Source organism: Rhinolophus ferrumequinum, chromosome 7, assembly GCF_004115265.2.
Source record: "Rhinolophus ferrumequinum isolate MPI-CBG mRhiFer1 chromosome 7, mRhiFer1_v1.p, whole genome shotgun sequence".
Taxonomy (NCBI): Eukaryota; Metazoa; Chordata; class Mammalia; order Chiroptera; family Rhinolophidae; genus Rhinolophus; species Rhinolophus ferrumequinum.
The window spans coordinates 98,745,323-98,767,171 of NC_046290.1; the positions used below are offsets into that span (position 1 = coordinate 98,745,323).

A 21,849-nucleotide genomic window follows, 5' to 3' on the forward strand; every position below is an offset into this window, starting at 1 on the left:
GATTGGCTACCAGTGGTCCAAGCTCTTTACACCTCACCATAGTAACTTTGCTTGGGATATTGACAGACCCTGACCCATGTAGGAATCAAAAAAAAACAACATCATTCACAACACTTGATATTTCTCTACTGGTTCCCAGTGTGTGTCAGGGCAGGGCAGTTGCTGGTCATCTTTAACTCAGGGGTCCTGTCTGGGTCTTCTCAGATCCTCCACGGAGGCTTGGTTTGGGCAGCTCTGGTTGCCTGATAGCAGGAATACAGGTGTCTTAGAGACCCCACTCTTTCCCCAGCTGGCTTTGGAGTCATCCCAAGGACCTGCCCTACTTCCCAGAATTCCCTAGGTGAGTATGCAGATCAGGTGCTCACTATGACATTAACCCTAACCCTAACCATAGAATTGTATGAACACATAACCAGAAAGCAGCTTGAGAAAAGAAGGCAAGCTGTAGCCAGAAGCATAAGTTTCGGACACAACTAACACTCCACAAAGCTTTGCTCCAACCCAGGGTGAAATAACTACCTGATCTCGCTCTATATCCCACAGGCAACCCGCCTGCTGCAACCCCAGACAGGCCCATGGTTTGCTTTCTGAAAGGCTTGACCCTCTGCAATAGAGACTTGAATTTCAGGGCTCCTTTACTGCCAACTGCCCAGGGGTAGCGGAGCAGGGGTCCAGAGAAGCGGAAAGCCGGCACTCATCTGAGTACCCGGCCCCAGTGGTGTAAGGGGCTTCCCCGCCTGAGCGTACTGGGGCCCAGCAAAGGCAACAGTGCCTGGGGCTGGTGAGGCCCTGGGGCAGGTCCTCACTGTGCTTTCTTTTCCGCCCAGAACCTTTGCAGAGTGGCCTCCAGTCTGGGAGCCAACAGGAGCCCAGACACAACTGTTTTTCATTCTTATTTTTAATCCTTTGTGTAAACTTCTGCCTTTTCATCTGGTTGCTCTCTTTTTCTAACCTTCCTGGTTTTAACTTTCTTTCACACCAATCTCATGGACTTCACCTTATTTTTATCACCTAATCTTTATTTTTCCTGTGTTTAGTTATTCAGAATTTGCATTTCTATTTTATTCCCTTTTCTCTTTACTCCCTCTTGTTTTTCTTTCAATCTCAAGTTACAGTTTTTCTACTTCCTAGCATTCCTACATCATTGTACGCATGTGCTCCCTTTATTTCCCTTCATCTGCTCTTTCTTTCTTGTTTTTCTGAGGAGCCACGGAAAACCGGACCCCCAGAGCAGTGAGGGCCAGGCCTCACACGGGTGAGGTAGGAGACCTTTTTTCCAGTGCTGGCTCTCCAGATAACCGCACCCTCAGGAGACCCAGGAGACACTGCCTCTCAGGTTGGACGGTACCTATGAGCACCCCACAGGGAACACATGTGCCATGTGAGGAGGGTTTTACATGTTGATGTCCCACACCACCTAGGCATATGTGAAGGAGGCCTCACATTTCATAACCCAGCTTCTCTGGGAAATGCATGCATCCAAATTTGTGCTGTCCTGCCAGCCCATGGGAGGGGCCCAGTTTCCTGACCTGACCAGGAGTCCCCAAGATTGGCCAACTCCCAGGAAAGGCAGCAGAGAAACACCAGCACCAGCCTCTGTCATGTGTCAAATTCCAGACTGAGAACCCTTGTTTTGAAGGATTTTAAGACAATACTTGTGAAGTACAAATTTCCGGTTATAAAAACAGCCATGGGGATGTAGGGTACAGCAAAGGGAGTAGAGTCGGTAATATAGTAATAACTATGTGTGGTGTCAAGTGGGTACTAGACTTACCAGAGCGATCACTTCATAAGTTGTGTAAATGTCTAACAACCATGTTGTACACCTGAAACTAATGTAATATTATATGTCAATTGTAATTGAAAAAAAAAAAAAGATTATTCTGCTGAGCAGCTCTTCCAGGCTCCCTCTCCTCCATATGCAAGTGCATACAGGGCTGTCATGCAGGGACTCTAGGCCCGCTCCCCACATAGGAACACAGGATATGGTGAGGCCAAAAAGGAACACCCACAGAGCCATAGACAGGGGAGTCATACCACTATAGTCTGGCTGGCGGCTGGGTTGGAGACACAGGAAGCAGGAGCCACATGATCCACAATCCGCCGTCCGCTTCTCTGCCAACCGACCCCACTTGCTAACTGCAATCCGCACTCGCTAGCTCAGCCATGGCAGTTATATCAGTGGCTAATGGCTAACTGGTTACAGCTGATGGCCATCCAATCACAGCTGATGGCCATCTACTACCCGAGCCAGCACCTTTCCATGTGAGGCCGAGAGCCTGGAAACTGCTCTCTGGGACTCTGTCCCCACAAGGGCCAACCCATCAGCTCCCCCAGGCTCCTAAAGCACTCCCCCAGTGCAGTGCTAACAGCTGGGCTTTTACATGTTTCAAGTATTTTAAGGTTTAAAATTCCTAGAATTGGGGGCAAAACCTTTATTGCCCTAATGTGATGGCACTTGTAAATTGTGAAGATGAACTTTGGACAAGCTTTGGACAAGCCACCAGGGTTTCAGAACCATTGCGCCTCCAAAGATAGAAATGTGGTGGAAAGCAGATTTGATTCCATCCTTCTCATTTTCTACCTCTGTTACAGAAGCCCATCCTAGACGAACTGCACAGTTCTCAAGATTCGGGGTGCTGAGGCTGGGCCCACCTCTGAGGGTCTCTCCACCACTGCACGGAGATTTAATCAACTCAGGCTCCGGGCCTCATGGCATGACCCCTCCAGTAGCATCTACGTGGTTGCAGGACTTCAGAGAGGAGAAGCTTGCTACCACGTCTGTCACACCAACACAGTGTCACTGAGGGCTCCTCCTACTCAGTTTCCACAAGGAACTGTGACCCTCCAGCCACAGGAGTCCACGCGGCATTTCTCACCAGTCATGAGTTCTAGCACAGCTCCAGCATTTCTGTGAATACATTCTCCTTTTGGTGGCTTGGCCATCCTTAATCATGAAAATAATACGTATTATCATTATTGTTGCCAATAACATTGAGCGAGTGAGTCTTGTTGCCCATCCTGTTATGCACTTTGCAGACCATTATTTCATTTAGTTTCTCCTCTCATCCTCACAGCCACCCAGAAAGGAGGAGATATTCCTGTTCCACTCACAAATGAGGAAATGAGGATTAAAAGCTTGCAGAATGTGGCTGATCATGGACCTCCAGAAAGTAGCAGAGCCAGATTTGAATCCAGGCCTGTCTGTACAGAGTCCAAAGCATGAACTGCCCACTGCCCCTCTCAGCCCAGGGAGACACTAACTGTTGGCTTTGGGAGAGAGGTTCTAGTAATTGCAATGGCCATCTTCCTCTTTCCAGGATACCCTCTGAAGGAGCCAAACCCATCAAGAACCCCAGCTGAGTTGGAGCAAAATACCTCAGACCAAAGGGGATCTGCGGCCTCACCTGAGGGCTTCTCTGTTGGGCTATGCTGGCACCCCAGTTTAGGCTGGGAAAACAGGAAGCATTTTCTGTGGTTGTCTTCCATGAAATGAAGGAAATGTGGCAGGATATGAGGTCCAGACTTGAGTCCACTTACCCTGTGACTGAATGGAGGAGCCCCACCTGGCTGAGTGACCAGAAGGGGGTCTGGGCCCAGACCACCACGGCCTGACAAGGCTCTTGGCCCACCTGATGTCTGCTAGATCCCTACATGAAAAACTGTGAGCCTGAACTTCCCAGGCCAAGCTTCAGAGAAAGACAGACAGGGCTGGGCCGAGCTGTTCTGCTGTGACCTCTGGGCTACACTTATCACCCTGGAAGTAGTCTCTTGGGGACCACTCTGTCACCTTCATCCAGGTCTTGGTTCTGGGAACAGTGACCAGTTATGCTCAGCACTGACCCTTGGTACTGGCTGGTATCCAGACTCTTCACTGCTGGGACCCATTGCCCACAGTCAGTGGGCCCTGTTGTGGGTGCCACTTTGCCCAAGCCTCTGTCTTCCCCACCTGGATGACCATAGCAGTCTGCTTCCATTCCTGCCTGTTCCCTACAGAGCCACAGCAGTCTTTTGAAAGCATAAAATAGATCACAGCATGCCTCGCTTAAAATCCTCCTGTGATTTCTCATCATCTGTAGAATGAAACACCAGTGCTGCACCATGGTTTCTGAGGCCCTACGTGATCTAGTTCTTGCCTACCTCTCTGATGATCTGCTGTCTTGTTCCCACTGCCTAATCCCTGCCTCTCCAACACACCAAGCTCCCTCCTGACTCAGCATGTATGTACCTGATGCTCCCTCTAGGGCACACACGGCCAGATCCATTAATGTCTGGCTTCTCCTTATCATTCAAGTCTCAGTTCGATGTCACCTCCTAAGAGAGGCTCTCTCTAATCATTTGGGTGAAGTATCCCCTCCACATACACACTCCAGACCCCTTCTGTCTTATTTTTTTTCCATCATAGCATTTATCACTATCTGTGATAATCTAATCTATTTACTTATTTGCTAAGTGTAGGAGTTCTACTTCTAATAATCACAGAGTAGCTCATAATAGATTATCCTACAAATAGCAATCACAAATTCTGGGCAATATATAAAAGACAATGCCCAAAAGGCACTGGAGAGTGACCAAAAGCAGGAAGAAACTGAAGGAGACTTGATAATTGAAAGTTAGAAAGGCACCAGCTGATGACCCATTTTTATGGTTCTCACCTGAGGGCAGCTCCCTCCCCTCTTCACTCTCACCCTGTCACAGGGCTCTGTGAGGCTGACGGCTGTTGAGGAATCAGAAAACAGATTTCAGGGCATCACCAGCAGCTAGAAAGTATGAGGGACACACTGCAACAGAGAGAATCACAGATGGGGAGACCCAAATATCATAACTCTGCCAGACTTCTGGTCAACTCCCAAGCTATACACAACTGAGGCAAGACTCATGCAGACCAGCTAAGCCTCAGAGAACAGACCAGACACTTTAGCTGATGTTCAGCTAAGTTAACTTCTGGCTAAAACAAACAAATTGGAAAACAAATCAATACTCTGCAGATGAATATAATAGAACCCAGAGTCTCTACAACATATCACTCACAAAATCCAGGGCACAATTCAAAATCACTGGATGTATAAACAAACAGGAAAATGTGACTCCTACTCAAGAGAAAGGGCAATTGATGGATACCAACCTCAAGTTGAATCAGATTTTGGAATTAGCTCAAAGTTATAAAAGAAATATGTGCTAAATTTTTATTGTCTCTTTCATCATTAGAATGTGAGCTCTGTAAGAGCAGAAACCTTATCGCTTCCTTTCTCTATCCCCAGCACCTAGAAGAGCAAATGGTATGTGGAAAGTGCCCTAAAATATGGATGTGGTATAAAGCAAGATTGTATTTTTTCCTCCTCATTTTCTATGTTATAACTTGAGGTCCCTCCTAGATGAACTGAACAATGACAGAGAACAGAATGATCATTATTCTCTTTTGAACAGCGGGCAGAATTTTATGGTCATGAATTAGTAGTGGCTGTTGTAGATAAGTGGCTTTGATCTCTAATTATTGCCAAAAAGAAAGCATGTAGGTCAGCTATTTTGAAACCCAATGTCATCATTTTTCAAAAAACACTCTTCATCATTGAACTACCTTAGAGTAAAAAATTATGTATATAAAGTTAGCTTATTCCAGAAACCTAGGTGTTTAATTTGTTGGCACTTTATATCAGAGGAAGTCTAAAGTTAAACATAACTGTTTTTTATGAAGAGGTTAAACACTAAGGTAGTTTTTAGATTTTTCGGGATTAAAAGATTTTTTGCTACTGTTGAGTTTGGGGAGTCTTAAACACTTGATCTGGGCTTTACACAGGACTCCTAATTCTCCTTGAGTTGTTTCACAGCCTTCTCCTAGGCAGGCTGATTTCAAAATGTGTAACAGCCGGTTTTTCCAGTAAAGATGCTGCAGTAGGTAAACACTATGCTTACCTTCTCTCACAACCACATCAAAATTACAACTAAACTACAAAACAACCAGCATTGAGAATGGCCTAAAATCTTGCTGAACCAAAGCCCTACAACTAGAAGAAGCCACCTCAAGACTGGTAGGAGGGGCAGAAAAGCAGAACAGGCTGATCTCACACACATGTGTGACCATTAAAACTTGGGAGAGATATCTCAGGTGCCTAGGTTCCACCCGGAGGAGAAAAGGTTCCCAGACCCTCCCCAGCCCAGAGTTCCAGTGTGGGGGAGAGATGTCCCCATAATTTCTGATTGTGAAAATCAGCGGAGATTGTGACTGAGTGAGACGGAGGATGGCTGGAGTCCCAGGCAGTCCTTTTAAAGGGACGGTGCATGGACTTAATTACCGATAGAATCACTGGCTCTGAGCTCCAGTGCTGGAGTAGCAGTTGGAAAGATGGTAGGGACATACAGGGGGTGGGGGGAACTGAGTTATGTGGCTTCAGGAGGGGCTGGAGGGTCAGTTTTCTCCTGGATGGAGGAGCTGGCGGAGGCCATTTTTCTTTTGTTGAGCCCTTCCCCTTGCCTGCATGCAGACACAGGTGGCTGCCATAGCTGAGTCTCCATCAAACTCACTGACACTGTTGGCTCCGACTAGTGATTGAAGACCCCACCCCACCCAACTTTCAGACACAACCAAGCCTTTTCCAGTGGCCTTTTCATACAAACCGCCTGCTTTGGCTCATTCTGTAGATTTTCCTAAGGTCTCTCAAAGGTTCGCAGAACCCAAACAAGCAGCACCTGGCTTGAGCATGTCCTCTACCTCTGTCTGAGAAGCCCTAAACCTGGCACTAGTACCAGCTAGCCTTGGTTCCAACCTTGGCCTGTCAAGCAACTTCCAAGCACAGGATGGGCAGTGGCCATCTGCAGATTGCTTTGTGGCTCCTGCTGGGTGGCCTCGGGTAGGGCACTGGCTGCAGGTCAACTTGACCTGCAGCAGGTCCCCTCCCATGTGGACCTGGGGCTGGTGTCCCCAGTTGTGAAATAATCTGGTGAATCACTCAGCTGCTTTCAAGAACGACATACCAAGGGGAAGATTGGGCAGGCATCAGAGCGCTGCTGAGGCAGATCCTGCTCTGTAGAGTCAGCCCCTGCACCACAATTCCTCCACTATAGTCATGGCCACTGCTCACAACCAATGAGCCCAGAGGGTTAGTCCCTTCCATTTACATACAAATAGCAAACGATGCTCAACTATAAGAGGAGGGCACACACAACCCACACAAGGGATATACCTGGAGTATATGGCTTAGGTGACCAGGAAGACTGCACCATTTAACTTCACAGCACACCTACTACATAAGGCCACTCTACTAAGACCAGGAGACTTAGCAGCCCTACCTAATATATAGAAAACAACACAGGGAAACAGCCAAAATAGGGAGACAAAGAAATATGTCTCAAATAAAAGAATAAAACAAAGCTCCAGAAAAAGAACTAAACAAAATGGAGACAAGTAATCCACCAGACACAGAGTTCAAAACACTGTTTATAAGGATACTCGGTGATCTCAGGGAGCACTTCAACAAAGAGATAGGAAACATAAAAATGGAGACAGAAAACATAAAAAAGAACCAGTCAGAAATAAAGAATATATAATGGAAATGAAGAATACATTAGAGGGAATCAACAGTAACTTAGATGAAGTAGAGGATCAAATCAGCAATTTAGGAGATAAGGTAGCAGAAAACACCCAAACAGAGTGGCAAAATGAAAAAAGAATCCACAAAAAATGAGGACAATTTAAGGGGCCTCTGGGACAACATCAAGTGTACCAATATTCCCATTATAGGGGTACCAGAAGGAGACTAGAGAGCAAGAAATTGAAAAACCTATTTGAAGAAATAATGATGGAAAACTTTCCTAACCTGGTGAAGGTAATAGACAAACAAGCCCAGGAAGTGCAGAGAGTCTCAAACAAGATGAACCCAAACAGGCCAATACCAAGACACATCATAATTAAAATGCCAAAGGTTAAAGACAAAGAATCCTAAAAGCAGCAAGAGAAAAGCAGTTAGTTACCTACAAGGGAGCTCCCATAAGACTGTCAGATGATTTCTCAACAGAAACTTTGCAGTTCAGAAGGGATGAGCAGGAATTATTCAAAATGATTAAAGTCAAGGACCTACAACCAAGATTACTCTACCCAGCTGAGCTATCATTAAGAATTGAAGGACAGATAAAGATCTTCTCAGACAAGAAAAAGCTAAAGGAATTCATCACCACCAAACCAGTATTACAAGGAATCTTAGAGGGACTTCTTTAAAATGAAAAATAAATAAATAAAAAATATGAATAATGAAACGGCAATGACTACATACCTATCAACAATTACTTTCAATGTGAATGGATTAAATGCTCCAATCAAAAGATAGGAGAGCTTAATGGATAAGAAAACAAGACCATTACATATGCTGCTTAGAAGAGACTCACTTCAGAACAAAAGACACGCACAGACTGAAAGTACAGGGATGGAAAAAGATAATTCATGAAAATGGAAACAAACAAAAACAACAACAAAAAGCTGGGGTAGGAATACTTATATCAGATAAAATAGACTTTAAAACAAAGACTATAACAAGAGACGAAGGACCTAGTAATCTCACTTCTGGGTATTTATCCAAAGAAACCCAAAATGCTATTTCAAGGGGACATGTGCATCCACATTCATTGCAACATTATTTTTTTAATTAAAGTTTATTGGGGTGATAATGGTTAGTAAAGTTACATAGATTTCAGTGTACAATTCTGTAATGCATTATCTATATATCACGTTGGGTGCTCACCACCTAGAGTCAGTTCTCCTTCCATCGCCATATATTTGATGGTTTACCCTCATCTACCACCCCTCTCCCCCCTTACCCTCTGGTAACCACTAAACTATGGTCTGTGTCTATGAGTTTTTGTTTCTTTGTTTGTCTTGTTCCTTTTTTCATTGCAACATTATTTATATTAGCCAAGATATGAAGGCCACCTGGGTTTTCCTGAATGAAAAATAGATAAAGAAGAGGTGGTATATATATGTGTGTGTGTGTGTATATATATATATATATACTGGAATATTACTCAGCCATAAAAAAGAACAAAATCTTGCCATCTGCAACAACATGGATGGACCTAGAGGGTATTGTGCTGAGTGTAGTAAGTCAGACGGCAAAAGACAAATGTTATATGATTTTACTTACAAGTGGAATCTGAAGAACAAAATAAACAAACAAATGAAACAGAAACAAACCCATAAATACAAAGAAATTTTGATGGTTGTCAGATGGGAGGGTTGTTGGAGATGGATGAAAAGGGGAAGAGTTTAAGAAGCACAAATTGGTTGCTACACAGTAGTCATGGGGATGTAGGGTACAGCATAAGGAATATAGTCAATAATATTGTAATAACTCTGTATGGTGTAGATGGGTACTAGATTTGTTGGGATGATATTTGGGAGGGATTGAAGTAGGGTGAAAGAAGTGAAGGGATTAAGAAATACAAATTGGTAGATAAAAAATAGCCATGGGGGTGAAAGTATAGGTAATATAATCAATAATATGGCAATAACTATGTATAGTGCCAGGTGGGTACTAGTCAGGGGGATCACTTCTTAAATTATATAAATATCTAACCACTATGTTGTACACCTGAAACTAATATAATATAGTATTGAATGTGAACTCTAATTGAAAAACTTTTTTTTTTTTAAATTAGTTTCAGGTGCACAAGATAAAGTAATACTTAGACGTTTATCATTTATATCCCTCACACTGTGGACCCCCCTTCCCCCATCCACTACCCCTCTGACATCGCACCGAGCCATCCCATTTCCACTGTCTCCACTCCCAATGCTGTACTCCGCCTCCTGTAAGTATATACATACATATATATAATATATATAATATTATAGTTGGCATTCATTATTGTTCAGCTTCAGGTGTACAGTGCAGTGATCAGGCATCTACATCTTCCCTGAGGTGGTCTCCCAAATGGGACACGTGAAGGGGGGAAGATAAAGAAGAATAAGAGGTTCAAATTTCCAGATATAAAACAAATAATTCTTGGAGATGTAATGTACAGGAAATATAGTCAATAATATTGTGATAGCATGGTACAATGTCAGATGGTTGCTGGACTGAAGGTAATCACTTTGTTACCATAGGGAATATAATCAATAATATGGTAATAACTCTGTATAGTGCCAGGTAGATACTGTTGAACAATTATGACGTACACCTGAAACTAATATAATATTGTATGTTAGCTATATTTTAATAAAAATCTTTTTAAAAACACCAGAAAAAAGAATGTGTAACAACCCTCAGGGTGTAGGCACTGACCAGTCAAAATGGAAGCTAGTAGAATATCAACCAATCAGAAGAGATGCCAGCTATAAAGAACTGGTCTCGCAGTCGCTATCCTGAATGGCACTCTTTTCAGGAGGTGTCCTGGTCACCTCCTTTGTTTTCATGAGAGGATTTCAGTGCCACCCCCAGCTCCACCAACTGTTAAAACATATGGACTTATACCCACCCGGCAGCCCAGGGATGCGGTCCTCCAAGTACTTGTCAGGAAGAATTAGCTCAAAAGTCATTGCCCAGTGTTCACACTGGGGGGGGAAAAACACCTATCAAATTAAGTCGATCCATTTTCCTAAACCATTATTTTTAAGCTATTATTAGCAGTGGGGACTCTTCTTCAAGTAAATCTTATGAGGAAACCCAATATGAAAAATTACAGAAACAAAGTTGAGGGTTTGGGGTAAATAAACCCTCAGTGCACCCCCATCCTTTGCCCATCATTTACCATCCCAACACACACACACACACACACACACACACACACACACACACACACACACCTTAAATACTGCAGCAGCCTCTGACATCACGCCATGGAACACTCATCCCAAGAACAACTAGAAGGAAAGTCAGCCTGTCATAGATAATCTAAACCCGGATTAAGATTGACTCAGGCTTTCAGAGAGTGTGTTGGGGCGTCTATATCCCCATAACCACCCTCCATCTTAAGGTATGTTCCAAGAAGAAGCCCTATTAAATTCCTTGCCATATGGACAGTGAAGCTGCTCAGGACACTGTTGTCGCAGCACACAGGTCCTGTCTGTGAGGACCCAGGGGAATACTTGTCTCTGCCTCCAGGAACAGGAATAGCTGTGCCTTTTCTGAGCACTTGGCTTGCTTTCATTGCATGGACACTGGGTCTGCAATAAGGACAGTGTCTGTGTTGGCTAAGAGAAAGCTCAGGACCGCCCCAGAGTCCCACCCCTAGCAAGTATACAGGGTCTATTGTCATGAACTTTGTGTCTTAACCTCATTCCTGAACACATTCTTGCTTTCCCTGTCTTGTTTTCCCTCCGTGTTGTTTTCTTTGTTCATTTAATTTTCATTAGGTATGTCCTGCTGTCGGATATGCATCTTTGCAAACCACCTTCTACCCTCCGGGGCAAGATGGAGAATATATAGGTGGATCCTAAAGTGGGGTTTCTACACGCACCATGGCTGTCTTCTGCTGGCCACTTCACAATCCACTTCAGCAGGAACCAGCTCTCACACTGGCAGTTTCCCTGTCCTTTAAGCTAGGAAATCCTTTGCTAGGCTGACGAGATGATGCTGATGAACTAACTGGATTTCACTTTGTCACATATTGATGTAATCTTGTTATTTTCTGTGTGGGTGTCACCACCATGCCAGGGGAGGTGAGAAAGGAATAAATCCAACCCTCTGCTTGAATCCAAATATGTGTTACTCTCCCTATGTGCCCACATGGACCACCTTTAGGCTTTCATGGAGCAGAGCGAAGAAAATGGAGGATTTAGAGTGTTGGACAGTCATTGGAGCCTAGGTTTCTTACATTTCTGCTGGTATCATTTCATTTTCTCTAAATCAGTGACTGGAAAGAGGAAAGCAACCTGCACCATCTGATCTAGGTCACCTTGCCCACACCTTCCCACTCTAGTGACAGTCCTAGTGGATTCACTAGTGTCCCAACAAAGGCAGTACATCCACAGGAAAGCAGGACCTCACTCCCTGGGTATACCCCAGCTCTTAAAGCGATGGTGACCTCTGAGGCTCACACACAGGGAGTAACTAGGGACAGGCTGGAGAAGAACCTCTCCCAGAGGGACTGGAAACCAAGCAAATCTCCCACACTGGCCCTGGGTTTTCAGTTCACATGGACCCCACAGATCACAGCAAGGCTGGGAGCCCCCAAGATCATGCCCAATGCCCCCAGCACCCCAAGATGGTGCCTGTGGTTCTTGGATTCTCTGGGTGGACATCATGCACACTGCGTCCCTAGGGCTACGCCAAGGCACAGTGGCAGAGACACAAGAACACTCAGCCGTGGTGTTTGGGAAACATACTGAGCTTTTCTTTTCCACTTTTTCTCAGGTGGAGGTGTCTCCCGCTTCAGGTGAATTTACAATCTATCTGGTCTCAGGATGGCAATAGGACCCAGACTAGGAAACCAATAAGGATGCCGCTGAGAAACTCAAAAGCATCTCTTAGGAGTCTGGAACCAGAGTCAGCACAGCAACCTGGGACCTGATTCACACTGCACACAGGAAGCCACCCCTCCTCCTGAGAGCCCTACACAGCATCTCTCTCTGCAACGGAGGAAATGGCATCCTCCAACTTCCCACAGTTAAACAGCAGGGAAAAGACACTAACCTCATTTCTGGAGCATGCTTGGGAGGCCTGGATAGCCAGTGACCAGCTCTTCAGTGAAGGACCAATCAGGGGGCAGCCTTCACTGAGCTGAGGAAAATTTGGCACCTTCGTCTCGTTCCCAAAAGGCAGAATAGGAAACAGGCCTACAGATACGCAGAAGTGTAAGTGTGGAGCCCATCTGCGGCAGCCCTCCCGAGCTCAAGCTTGAACATTCGGTCCCAGGATTAGAGAGCGTGAGTAAGCGGGCCTTGACGTAAACACTGGAGAAACACAAGGTGCCATCTATGCACGCCTCCTCCAGGACTTCCTGGAAGGGGACAGATGGGCTTCCCGCCCCTGGGACTGTGCCTTGCAGGCCTGGGCATCAGCATTAGGGAGAGGCCAGCATGCGCTCCATGAATTTGTGAGTTTGCTACCCCACCGGGATTCTGCAGAACACCAGGAGCCAACTGCTGGCCTCCCTTTGACAGAGTCACTTTTCATCTTCTTTGCCTTCAGGCTCAGGCAAACACACACAAGTGAAAATCAGTTAATAACTATGCACATTTTATAATAAATTTTAACAATTTAAGAGTCTGGTACAGCTTTATTATAGTTTTTATTTCAGCACACTAATTCAGTGCGTAATAACCTGCCAGAGACACAGAACTCACTTGGCATATGCTCTGAGCACCAAGATAATGGAATATGCGGAAGAAAAACCTTGGGTCACACCCAGAAAGGCACTCCTCCCTCACTGGGGGACTGGCAGGGGAGGCAGCTCTCAGACTTGTTGGAAGTGGAGTGGAATCTCTGAGCCCCAGCCTGGGCAGACCAGCGGGTTTCCCTGTGACTCTGTCCCCATAGGAGGTGGGGTGGAGGGGAGGGCTGTAATAGCCCAGACTGCGTGTTTAACAACAGCCTGACTCTGCCAGGATTAGCTTCAGTGCAGCCTGCCCCACTGCATTCCTGGGATCTTTGGAGCTTGGAAGGTGGAATGGCTCATCTTCTCAGGGCTGGCAGCTGGCCACCCCACCCCACACAGGCCTCACGTGAGGGAAATGAGAGCAGCCCAAAGGAAAAGCTCCTAGGAGCCAGGTCCACCTTTCCTCCTTCCTCTTGTCTCCCTCCCTGCCACCCCTGCATCAGCACCTCCTAGCAGTGTTCTCAGAGTGTGGCCCCCAGACCACTAGTGTCTATATCACCTGGGAAGCTGTTAGAGATGCAAACTCTTGGCCCCACCTTCGTCCTGCTAAATCTGAAATTCTGGGAGTGGGGCCCAGGGAATTTGTATCTTAACAAACCCTCCAGGTGATTTGGATTCATGCTGAAAGCTGAGAAACACTCAAGTTTAAGGGATCAACAGGGATAGTTCTGGAAATGCCTACTGAAGCTATGATCAAGCTGTCAGAGATCTGGGGGTTAGCTCTGGAGCTGCTGTCTCTACCTTGATGGAAAAACATGAGCCTCAGTGTCCTCATTTGGAAATAAGGACACCGATTGTACACTCGCTAAGGACCCCTGCAGCCCTGACATTCTGGGACAGATGGCTGAAATAAAATCCAGCAGATACCCCACAGTGTCCCTCCCTTTAGGGCGAGGCCAAATTGGATCACATCCTAGAGCGGCCCCCCACAAACTGTGCGGTTACTAAGGGCCATCTTGGCTTCAAAACAAAGGAGACCAATGGCAAGGAAAGGAGCCCATGACCAGAAAAAGTTAGAGAGGGAGAAACCAAGTTAGACTGTGCGTGTGTGTCTGTCAGTCTGTGAGTGTGTGTCAGTGCGTGTGCATGTGTGTGTGAGTGGGTGTGTGAGTCTGTGTGTGTCCGAGTGTATGTGTCTGAGTGTGTGTGTGTGTACGTGCAGTATAAGAATTTGTCTAGGTCCTTGCTTCTTTTTCTTTTCTCTCCCCTTTATCTCTCTCCTCTCTCTTGACTACCTATTTCTCCAAGAGCGTGATTAAGTCTCTCCTGTTCTATTGAAAAATAAACAAAACACTTCCTTAAGTTTTATGCCTTTCTTTGCCTACCACCCTTTCTCTCCAATCTGTGAGAAGGGGCCTTCTTGAAATAGAGATCTCCACTCAAAACCATCACTTCAAAGCTCCAATTCCATTCTTGACCTCCTTCGATCTGGCTTCTGCCTCCATCACCCCAGGAAACTGTGCCAGCTGCCTCCTACTTTCCAAACCCCAGGGTCACTCCCCAGCTCCCATGTCACTTGATCTCTCTGGCATCTAACACACCGTCTTCTCCAGGTTCTACCTCTGTCCTTTGTCAGGCTTCAAATGATGCTAAATAACTACCCTTTTCTATAGTTTCTAATTTTATATTTTGTATTTCATTACATACACACACATATGTATTTGTTATCCAAAATATGGAAATAGACGAGGTATAGTCTAATTTTTTTCAGCGTCTCTTAAATGAAACTCCAGAAGAAAATATTCTTTTAGAATTAAATGCCAGAAAACTTTGTTTTCCTTGCATATCATCTCATGGACCATGAAACTCAAAAAGTAATTCCCAAAAAGCTTGAAACAGTCAAATTGATCATGTCAGCCCCTGTGGCAAGTACTGAGTGGAAATGATGACAAAGGGAGGGCTTTGGGTATGAATAATGTTGAACAATGTCCTATTTCTTGGTCTGGCTGCTGGTGAGATAGGGTGTTCCATTTGTAAAAAGGTATGGGGCCATGTAATTATGATATAAGAACTTTTTAGATGTATATTATATTTCAGGAAATTTTTTAAAGGAATTTCCATTTTCCTTTTTCTGACCAGGAAGTTCTGATGGCTCAATTATATTCTTATACAACCATTTCACCTTTATGCATTCTATCTTGTGTTTTGTTTGTTTGTTTGTTTTGTTTTTTATCTTGCTCTTCTATTCTAAATTGTATTTTCCTTGGTACAAAATTTTTATCCTCAGTTTTTGATTATATATTTTATATTCCATTATATATACACATCCAATATGCTTTATGAAGGTAGAAAAGGTAGAAGTAAATAGATATTCTTTCAAGTAGGATGAAGTCTATTTTTTGACTCTACATCCTTCATGCCTGGCATACATTAATAGTAATTGTTTGATTAACGCTGAAAGAAAGAAAAGTTTATTTGTAAAGGAAAAGAGAAAAATAGGGTAAATGCAAATGGAGCACTTAGGAGTCAAGGAAACATTATTTTTAAGATGAGAGAGACCTGAGCAGATCTCTAAGGAGGTGGGAAGAAACCAGGAGAAAAGGATAAGCTGAAAATGGGGTGAGGGAATCTACGAACCTCGCTCAAAGGAGAGGAGAGGAGATAGAGTATAGGAAGGGGGTAAATTATCTTAAACAGGAGAAGCATTCTTCTTCAGTCTCCCTGGTAGGTTTGTCCTCCTCTCTTTAACCTGTAAATAGTTGTAATGCCTCAGAATTCAGTCCTTAGTCCTCTCCATCCATCATCCATCTCCTGATGATCTCATCTGACACAGCTTTCAATACCATCTGGATCCTGATGCTCCCGAGGCTCTGGACCCCGCCCAGATCTCTGCTGTGAGCTCAGGACTGCCTGCTCAGTGTCTCTGCCGGAATGCTCAACAGGTGTCTCAAAGTGAACATGACAAACACCAAACTCCTGATGTTCTCCTTAACCTGCTCTACAGACAGTCATCCCCACTGGAGGCCAAAAAAGATTGAGTCATCCTTGACTCATCTCTCTCACACAACTATCTAACTCATCAGCAAATTCCATTAGAGAGAGAGGGAGAGGGAGAGAGAGAAGGAAGGAAGGAAAAAAAGAAAAGAAAAGAATAGAAAAAAGAAGCCAGAATCCTAGCACTTTTCTCACTTCCACTCTTCCCCCTCGTCCAGCTACCATTCCCTCCCTGGGATTTTTTATTCACCTCCTAGCTGACCTTCCTGCTTCACCCTTGTCACCACAATCTTTTCTCAACATAACAGTTAGAACCACCTTAAAACACCTCTCCTCTGCTCAGAACCCAGAGCTAACTTCCATCTCACTCAAAGCACATCCAAGGTTCTGACAACCCTCCAAGAGTTGTTATTCCAGCCCTGCCTTCTCCCTCGTCCCCTTAGGTCACGCACCCAAGCCCATCACTCTCCCTGCACCCTAGCTTCCCTTCTGCTTTATTGCTCTCCCTAACATGCCATTTGCAATTTACAGGCTACCTTTTTGTTGCTTATTTTTGTCTTCCTTGCTGGATGGAAGCTCCACGAGAGTTCTGTCTGGTTTGTTCACCATGCATCCTCAGAGCCTAGGACATAGCTTGCATACACTCAATGCTCAAGACATATTTGTTGGATTCGGTCTTCCCAAGTGATTCTCTTGCTTAAAATTTCTCAGTGACTCTTTTCTCCCTAATAATAAAGTCTCATTTTCAGGCACCCAAGGCCCTGTGGAATCTGTCCCCTGCCCTCCTCTCGGTCTCCTCTCCCTCCACACTGTCCTCCTGAACACAGCCAGGGGGAGTTACACACAACGCCCAAAAGTGGCTTTTCCACCTCTGGCTCTGCTGTGCTACCTCCTCTTCCAATAATGCTCTTCCAAAGCTACCTCTTTTGGGACTCACTTGAGTGTCTTGAGCCCAAGAAGCCTTCCCTGACCCCAACTTAGGCTAGGCCCCACGGCTGTGCTTCCCCAGCAGACTGCACTCCTGCCTGTCATTGCCTGTACCAGTCTGCAGGGCACTCTGTGTACTCCTCTGTCCTCTATTTGGGAGCAGAGGTTCTGTCACTCTTCGGTTGGTACCCCCAGCCCTTAGCCAAGGAGACCTTCAGTGAATATTAGATGGTAGTAATGATATTAGTTGTTATTATTATATCCACTTTTCATATATATTTATTAAATCAATGCCTCTCCCCAATAGGTACTGTCTATATACAGACCAACTTATTGATTAATTGACTAATATACTGATTGACTTGTTCTACACACCCGTGTGACAAGCGCCTCTTCCCACCAAGAGCTGATTTCCTTTTTCAGAGCCTCTTCTCTTCTTCAAAGCATGAAAAAGGGAAAGTAGAACATGGTGAGGGAAGGCAGAAGTCCCCTTGGCACTCAGCATGGCTTCAGGGACAGTCCCAGAGTCACAGGCACGGGGTGCAGGCCCCAGTGTAGGGGACGTTTTTACTACAGTCACAAAAGGACATATTTTAGTCCAAATGTATTACAATCATGGGACTCTTTGATCTCTCTGGCTCAGCTGTATTTCCTAAGTAAACTGAGTGAGAAGTAGTTTCACTAATCATTAAAAATCTTCTCTCTTGAAGGTTAAATGTCCACAGACCTTCATGCCTACGTTCAGTAAAGCTTTATGGAATTTCAGCGCCTTGCCAGGGCCTGTACTAGCCACTGGGAGAGGTGTAATGACACAGAAGGGGTTGTCCTTGCCCTAAGAGAAGGCAGAGTCCAGTGGTCAGTGAAGGAGCCATTGGAGCCATTTAAATGGTTCCAGAAGAAAATTTCTTTTGTACCTGCTGTGTGCACAGACTTTAGCCAAATTATTCCATTTACTCCTGACAACTTTACATATTACAGATAAAGAAACTAAGGCTTGGGAAATTAGATAAGCGGCCTAGGCCACACACGAGAAGTGGTGGAGCTGAGATTCCAGTACAGGTCTGTCATTTCCTGAAGGCCATGCCCTTTTCCCTCCACCACGCTGGTAATGGGATCGCCCGCTACAGCCATGAAAAGAATACCCATGAACCACAACACTGTACAAAGTTGCCAGGTCTAAACAAACTCCTTTGGGATCTATTTACAGCTCCTGAAAAACCAGCAGCCATCCAGTAAATTAAAAACAAAACACATACACACATCATTAAATTGAAAAGAAAAATTGACATAAAGGAACAGCCTACTTATTTCCTTATTGTTCATAGGTCCCACCAGTCCAAGGACACAGTTAGTGACATCCAGCCCAGGCCTCTCTCTGGCCCAGGAAGGATTTTGTGATGCCCAGTTTCTTCTGGAGGAAGAAGGGTAATGACACTTGAGCAATAGTACTGGAGACGCAGAGGTGTGATGTTTAGTCCTCAAAGGGGTACGGGGAGAATAGCTATGAAAGGAGCTCCTGGGTAGAACCCTCTGTCGATGAGCTCAGGTAGACACCCTGCTTACCACAACTACAGTCCTACTTACGTCCCCAACTCCAGGGGAGAGCCCGACCCTGAGATACCATTCACAGACCAGCTGAAAGCAAACCTGGAAGAGAGCGCCAAACCCAGCATGCTGCCCCTATAGGCTTCCTCTCTTTATTCCACTGGGGCTTTCCTCATCCTTCCTCCCCGGTGACTTTTTGTTTGAGGGACACATCTCTCTCCCTGGCTGCCTCCCTCAGAATCTTCATATTATCACACGAATCTACTACCAATGGGCACAGTGATTAGGAATTCTATCAAGTGCTTCATTTGTAGGCTTTGAATAGTCTATCCTAACCGAAGCGTTTCTGTCGCGGCTGAGTTTTATAATTCTGAGAATATGAATCACATTGCACCCACAGTGTCTGGGAGGCAGATATGCTGACTTCCAAGACATTCACCCAGAGAAAGTTCCCATCTTTTGCTGGGGGCCTGGAAAGGATTTACTGCACACACTACTATTTGTGCAAACAGTTTAGGACTCTGCAGGCAGTAACTTTGGGGGAAACCCCACTCCTGCAAGCTGTGTTTTGGCTCAGATCCCTCTCAAGACTTCAGAAACGGTGTTAATCATCCCAAGTGTTTTAAAGTCCCTAGGAAAATCAACACAAGTGTTTCCCTCCTAAGCTGCTTTACTGGGGCGGGGTGGGCAGGGGGTTATAAGACCTCAGAAGCCCCCTCTCAAGGCACATGGACTCTTGCTCCAGGCTCCTGGGGATTGCTACTCAGGACAATAAAAATGGCTCCCCCTGCCAGGACCTTGCCTTCAGAGACATCTGTGAAGTCATGTCACACTGATTGAAAGTAAACCTTTCCTTTGGGTATGACTCGAGAAGAGCATTTCACCCAGAAGGAAGCTATGGGGGCAAAAACAAATCAATGAAGGATTTGCAGATAGATGTTCTCTGGGCTCAAGTACAATTTACAAAATGCAGTGTAAAGGAAGATAAATCTCCTCCCTCTGTCTGCCAGGCTAGAGCAGATTCCTGAATAAAAACAACTCTTTGCAACAGAACCTCAGACTCGGTTAGAAGTGAGTTTCCTCAACAGGCACAAGAAAAGGGTTATGAATTCCTGAAATCCTACAGCAAGCGTTTTAATCAAGCAGCATTCAAAGTAGAGGGGTGGGGAGACTGGAGGACAGGTGTTCCTGCCGGGACAATGTACAGAGAGAAAGTTGTATGCACTGAGTTTTCCAATAACATAAGGGGACAGCCGCACAGCCATCTTCAGACTGACCAAGTGGGAGCTCATTGATTTAAGGAGTAAGTCAAGTCAGGGTTATGCCCTTTTCATGCTAAGCTGAGGGAAGGGACTCAGCCAGGAGGAGCTAGTTTTGCATGGTCCCAAGCCTGAAGGAAAATGTTTCCTGGCCCCTCCAAGCCCGTGGGCAGCTGGGCGAAGCCAGGACCAAAACAAACACACTGGGAGCTACCTCCAGACCCCCTGACCCCTCCCCTTCCTCCGAAACCCATAAAAACTTGATTTGTCTCAACTAAACACAAGCTGGGGAATTGGAGAGGAGGCAGAGGGGAAGAGGGAAAGGAAGGAGGGCCAGGCAGCGTCCATGCAGTCAGTTGTATTATTGATTTAGAGCCACACAAGCCCCAGAGTGCCATCGACAAGGATCATACCTCCTGCTGATCTCAGGGGAAATTCTCCAAGATCCATGGGTGGGAGTTAAGGAGAATCTCTAAGCCATCAGGAAGGAGCGGAGCACTGCAGCTCCTCAGAATGATGGACCAGGGCGAGCTTTAATTAACAGGGTCTGATGCCTCTTCTTTTTTGGTAACTGAGCAGATTTAAAGGGCTAGAGTCCCAATTTGGAGGGTGCCGGTGCTGCTCTTGCTGCTGCCGTGGCTGCTGCTGGAACAGCGTCCTGCAGACCTCTCACTTCAGCAAGGAGACAGAGCTGTGAAGGTGGAAATGTGCAGCAGGAAGGTTGGGGATCGTAGTCTGCATGGCTTGAATCAGAAGCACAGGGCACCAATGGCCCGCATGCTGTCACCCAGACCAGGGAATGAGGCTGGGCTCCTCAGGTGCAAATACCCTCTCCAGATATGGAGTTAGGTGGACAGTGCCCAGGCAAGTGTGGTTTCTGCTGTGTGCTCCTGTCCTAGAGAACTGCTGGGTGGCAGCCACCATGTCAGCTGCACACACACATCTGTCTGTGAACGCACATGCCTGGCTATGTACATACATGTCTTCCCATGCACACACAGTCCTACCCATATACACACATGCTTGTTCATGCATACACATGTCTGCCCATGTATACACACATGTCTGCCTACATAAACACATTCCTGCACACATGCACACATGTCTGCTCGCATACACGTCTTCCCATGCACACACAGCCTGCCTGTGTGCACACATATCTGCCCACATACACATGCATGTATATCCATGTACACACATGCCCAGGTACACACATACCTGCCCATGCACACACACACACCTGCCACCACACACACATCTGTCCATGTAAACACGTGTGCCTGACCATGCACAAATACATGCCTGCCACTATACACACGCCTGTCCATGTACACACATGCCCACTTTCCACACACCCATATGTAAAGGCACATGACCTGCAGCCAGCCCAATGACCTCCCCATACACTTGTATTTTACAGTTCCAGCCCCCACGTCCCCTCCTAGGCCAGGTGAGACCACCTCTTCCCTTCTGTTTCCCCAGTCCTAGGGAATAGTAGGTGTTCTTACAATTATTAATAATTCTTGGGTTATTTCAGCTTTGCAATTCCTGTGTAACTAATTCTCTGTATTAAATGCCATCTGTTTGAAACATCTAGTATGGTTTTGTTTTCCTGACTGGAAAGAATTTTCCTTGGAGATCCCAAATTGGAGTGTTTTGATAGTCATGATCAAGTCATAATCTGAACATTCTGGCACATATTACATATTTTAGTATATAAATGTTAACATTTACAGATTAGAAGAAAATATAAGAGAGAGTAAAGTTTTTCATATCACTCTGCAGGTTGGAGCCCATTGGCACATCCTCATATTACATATTTGTAATTATTATACCAAATTTGCACATATCAAAAAGAAAAAATACGCCCAGATAATTT

At 45.4% G+C, this 21,849-nt stretch overlaps 1 protein-coding gene across 2 annotated transcripts in view; it reads right to left on the minus strand.

Annotated features, from left to right (window-relative positions):
• Positions 1-20,557, minus strand: part of CALN1 (calneuron 1) — a 656,133-nt gene extending 635,576 nt beyond the window's left edge. The window contains exon 1 of one of the 2 annotated variants that reach the window (XM_033110564.1): positions 20,384-20,557. The gene's annotated coding sequence lies outside the window, so the exon portion shown is untranslated. The remainder of the gene's footprint in view (positions 1-20,383) is intronic. The other variant, XM_033110567.1, reaches the window with a different exon arrangement.
• Positions 20,558-21,849: the final 1,292 nt, after the last annotated feature.